Source organism: Rana temporaria, chromosome 2 (genome assembly GCF_905171775.1).
Source record: "Rana temporaria chromosome 2, aRanTem1.1, whole genome shotgun sequence".
Classification (NCBI taxonomy): domain Eukaryota; kingdom Metazoa; phylum Chordata; class Amphibia; order Anura; family Ranidae; genus Rana; species Rana temporaria.
The window spans coordinates 267,907,108-267,912,612 of NC_053490.1; the positions used below are offsets into that span (position 1 = coordinate 267,907,108).

The 5,505-nt window shown below is 31.9% G+C and overlaps 1 protein-coding gene across 6 annotated transcripts in view; it reads left to right on the plus strand.

Annotated features, from left to right (window-relative positions):
• The first annotated feature begins 2,551 nt into the window (after positions 1-2,551).
• TBX4 (T-box transcription factor 4) overlaps positions 2,552-5,505 on the plus strand; it is a 204,886-nt gene continuing 201,932 nt past the window's right edge. The window contains exon 1 of one of the 6 annotated variants that reach the window (XM_040336923.1): positions 2,552-2,688. The gene's annotated coding sequence lies outside the window, so the exon portion shown is untranslated. Of the gene's footprint in view, positions 2,689-5,351 lie in introns of those variants that run through there. The other 5 variants (XM_040336921.1, XM_040336922.1, XM_040336926.1 and 2 more) reach the window with 5 other exon arrangements.

Here is a 5,505-nt window from a genome sequence, read left to right on the forward strand (position 1 = left end):
CGTAATGAAGCCAATTCCCTTTCAAAATCTTTACATCATCTATAAATTATGCTCTTTATCCTACTTTCAGAATAAAGTCTAAATTCTTGAATTTACACTAAAAGCCTGTCTTTTAACCTGACCTATATTACAGATAAGGTAATCCTATGGTTGTAAATTGTTGGTCCTTTAGTAGCTTGTATGTAATAGACTGTGAGGCTTCATAGGGAAGATGACCATTATCTTCACTTTACACAGATTACTAAGTGTGTAGATGGAATTTCTTCATGCAAGCACTTCTCACCCTGTTTTACACATATTGTTCTTCAACAAAGTTCCAAGTTTGTACTTAATACAAGAAAACATCCAACACCACCATTTAAAAAAATAATAATTATATAGATATATAGATATATAGATAGATAGATAGATAGATAGATAGATAGATAGATAGATAGATAGATAGATAGATAGATAGATAGATAGATAGATATAGATATAGATATATATGTATGTTATAAACCAACATACTCATGTATAACAGTAAATACAATTATGCAATAATAGAGAACATGTTTATTATTAGGAAAAAAAGCATGGTAAATATTGGTGTAAAAATCAACAATGACCCCTTCATGTAAACTCTAACTTACTGGGGTTGATTTACAATAGATGTAGAGGCTATTCACTTAGCAAAGTAAATGTTCACTTAGGTTAAAAAACATTGAGGTTGATTTACTAAAACTGGAGAGTGTACAATCTGGTGCAGTTCTGCATAGAAACCAATCAGCATCCAGGTTTATTATGGTCAAAGCTTAATTGAACAAGCTGATGTTGGAAGCTGATTGGCTACCATGCACAGCTGCACCATATTTTGCACTCCCAATGTAAACGTGTGTTCATTTTGAAGACCCAAACACATGCAAAGCAATGGGAATTGAAAAAGAAGGATATTACTTGCATGTGATTGGATGTTTGAAATTGTCTGAACATTCAGTTTGCAAAGTGAGCATTCATGTTGCTAAAGGAACAATATTTTTAAATAAATAAATCTTGATGTGTATGTAGTAATGTTATAGAATATGAGTAATTTATTGCACATTTTTTATATACTCAATAGCTTATCTAGATAGGGTTGTTCAATTCTCTCTGGTGCATTATTAGAAAATCTCTAAACAGAGAAGAAATGTGCTGGTCTTTGATTGCTTTAGTGTGAGAAGCGTAAGGATCCATGCATAGAGATCACCTTCCTTGAATGCACAGACATCAACTGGGGAGTTCCAATAAGGGCCTTACTTTCTCACCTAGACCCACTAAGTGAGATCATGCTTCGGGGTTGATCAGAAAAAAAACATTTTTAAGATCCCAAGGCAAGTAATAGAGCATGCACTTTACTTCCGTGTCCCCACTTTTATTTCCACTGTGTCTTCAACGATAATTCTTTCATGTGCTGTGCTATGAACTCACAGATATTCTTCAAAAAGTTTTGCAAACCTGTTAAAACCATTTTGCATCCTTTCTTTTTTCCATTGGTAACTTATTGTCTAGCTCTTTTTTTTACAAGGACCTCAGATATATCAGACATCATTAGTTGTTACACCCAAAAAATCTGTATCTACAATTGACAGTTGCGCTTTTTTTTAATCACAACCGAACCTAGGTATTCATCATTCCTAGCATACATTCTGGAAATAATAAGGGGGTCATTGGTCTCTAAGAAATGGTAATTTTCCACCCTCGTGTCCTACATGCGTACTTACAGTGACTACAGCTCTGCTATCGATGGATAGCTTTATGCCAAAACCTAACGTCAGTAAAACAAGTTTAAAAAGCAAAAACCACATCTGAACTAAATCAACTGCTTGCATGGATGCCCGTGTTTGCTCTATGTCTAATGGATTCACAGCACCTCCAAAAAATGGCATTTAATTTTGAAGACCAGTTTATTTATTATTGTATCTAGTTCACTAAACTACTAAATTATCAGCAGTTCTAAAGAAGAAGAATGTTTAAACTTCAACAAAAGATATTAAAATATTTGCATGTTAGTACATTATATAATCATTAATTGTGCAATGCCAGGGAATATAATAATTATTAATATGTTTGTACAATAGGTTTACAAATAAGCTTAAAAATAAACATGGACATAAACATGGTTATATTAAACAGAAGTACAATTAATGTTTTACAAATAGTATATGAGCACAACCTTTAGTACATGTACATAAACAGATCAACTGGAACTTTTCTAAAAAGTGCCAAATATATTAACTTCTAATGATAAATAACCCATACATATGTTTTTAAACAGGGCAGCAATATGTGATTGTTTTATTGCATTTCTGCAGTTCTTACCAGGCCGTGCAAGTTTCTTCCTGCTCCTAGGAAAAAAAATCACTGTATCTCCCCTTCACCCTTTTTTTTTGAGAGTGGGAAAATGGTTCATTAAAAGGTTGACCCCTGTTTACTTTATCCTGCTTCTGTTCCCAATTTCTGGACCACGTGACTGTGGGAGTGAGTTTGGTTTAAATTTACTTTCAAGAAAATCTGATAAAATCTTGCCCATAAAGAACCAGTAGTTTTATAGCATTGTCTTTCTTAAAGTATTCGTATGCTGGAGAATTGGTTGTCTTTGCAAATTTGAGGTTGTGAAAAAAATCTAACTCTCCTAGCATCTCAGTGAGAGGACCAACTGAAATCTATCTGGTAAGCATCTAATCTCAATTACTTTCTAGGAACAACTAAGAAAGATCAAACGGAATTAACTAAGTACATTCTACCAGCATTCATTTGATTACTAATAATATGTTTTATGTCTTTGTTGCTTATCTTTTTACTAAATTGTTGTATTATTGCTTGATCAGTACATACATAACAATAGGACATATCTTGTTCAATACATATGGTTTAGAAATTGGTAATGTTTAGAATGTACAGGCTATTGGTAAATTATTATTTTTAGGCATCATAGAAATGCTTGTATCTTTTCTCTTGCTACCAAGACCTAGGTTATATTTTAGCCACAAATATTAAATTATAATGTACAAAATATACCATGACAAATTGTGAATTATGAAAATAGTCAGAAATGTATGAAAACAATGGGTAATGGTAAGCAACACTCTATTTTATTTTTTAATGATATTTAGAATTAACATATAGGTATTTAGATCTATCTAAAATATAAAATTCTATAAAATACTATGCCCATCAAAGTTTAAAATTGTTTCTGGAAGCTATAGTATTCACATTTAAAGATTTTTTCTTTTGCGGGATACCAAATGCCCTGCCATTTTAAGAAATGTGTGCACAAATAAGTAAAAAATGATTGCACAAAAAAAAATAACAGAATAATAAAATTCACACTCATAGGAAGAAAACAGCTATATTATACATATACGGGACAACTTTAGTTTACAAAATAGTTTTTTGTTACTTCTCTATGGCACATCACTAATATCCACATTTAGCTTAGTAAACATGTAGACAGTGAGAAAGATGATTGACAATTATGACGTGACAGCAGAAATAGATTGTACATGTAAGTAGTAATTGTTGTACCATATCAAAATACCAGACATCTTTTATTCTATTTCCTTACACATATCGCCTTGGTTGAAAGGCCACTGATCCCAGCAGCAGTTAGGAGAGGTTGGTGAAAGGAAAAAAAATATGTATACTACTAGACCTTTTGTGTTTGGTTCAAGCAGTACTGGTCACTGCCCTGTTTTTTTCTCAATCTAAGCTGAATACAAATTGCTTGCCATAATTTGAAGCAAGACCTTAGAACTGTAATAATATCCACTAGTTTGACATTCTACAGACTTTCCAAAATATTTATTTATTACCGTCTACATACTTGGCTCCTTAATAGCCTTTGGCACTAACTGAATAGTTTGCTTTGTTTGGTGATATGCAGCCAACAGCTCAGTGAAGCCATGCCATTGTTCATATTAGACTAAGAAACCATATTTCCATCTCTGGGCATTAACCTTCTTGACCGCAGATTCAAAATTTTAAATTTTGCCTCATCTCATTCACATTCAGAGTTGCCTACTGGATGTGATATAATCATTAAACATAGCGTTTTGATAATGAGAGTAACACGACAATGGTGCAATTTTCATTCTGGGAAGATGTGTATATCAGTAGAAAAAACTGCAGATCCATATCCATCTTAAAGATCTACTTCTACGGGATAAAAACGTTTTTATTTTTTTGGATAGGTCTTTTCATTATTAGAATTTCTGATTTAGGTAACTATGCATTTTTGCAATGGCGTCTCAATATACAAACTAGTTGATGTCAAAAATTGTGCAGTAAAAGATATGATATATATAAGTCTTTGTAGTTTTTGTGAAAAACATTTAATTTATTGGAGGCAAACTGTATAAAAAGGATATGCAGGTTCAAACTAAAGGTCACATCTACATTTTTGCGCCTTTGACATACCCGTTGCTTGAACGAGAAACTCGGCAATGAAAATACGTAGCACAATTATAAAAACGATAGTGCTTTTCTGTAGACATCGTTTTTCTCTCTTGGCGCAGAAAAATACTTTTACTCCTTTTTATGCCATTCACATCAGACTGTAGGAAATGCTACCATTAACACATAAAAGTTATTGTTTACTTACATTTTGTTCTCACTGATTTTCCAGGCTAGCCTAGGTATGATAAGAGACTATCGTTCTCTTATCCAGTCCGTTCAAAGTTTGATTTCTTTTTTTTTTAATGCAATTTGCAATTCAATTAGCAAATTTTTATTGAAATTGGGCTTTTTAAAATCCACATCCACAAATCATATTTATACCATGCTGATTGCTTGCATAGAGTGAATAAGTGAATTAAACCATACGTGAATTTATTGAAACAAGTATACATTAAACAAGTATATGCCTATATACATATAAATATATATACATATATAAAAAGTATGTAGAATATATACATATATATATATATATATATATATATATATATATATATATATATATATATATATATATATATATATATCCCAGTTGTAAGATCAGTCTTGTAGTTTAATATTCTGAATTTTTACTTTATAGTTATATTGCATGCCACAATACACTTTCAAATAAATAATGGGAAACTTTCCTAAAACTGTTATTTCACACATGGCTTAATAATAGAATATATTTTTGCCTATGAATGATTTTTACAAACTTGCTTAGGGGTTATCATATCTGTTATTTTGTTTACTGCAGTCACAGGGGAATTTAGAAAAATAGTTGTGAGTTATAAATTGAAATGGTCAGACACTAAAGTTTTGAATTAGGCTGGGAGTTGTTTTCATAAAGTAGTAGCATGGTGATATATAAAGGACCAAAACAGTTAAGTTCAGTGTGTATAATATTGCTGGAGCATAGTCCTAAAGGAACTGATTGACAGCAGCAACGTCAGCAAGAGGGGGGAGACTCAAAGGGGAGGGAGAAAGAAGGCCAAAAATTCTATCTCTGAGAAACATTTTTTAGAGAAGATCAAGGAAAAGTTTCTGTGG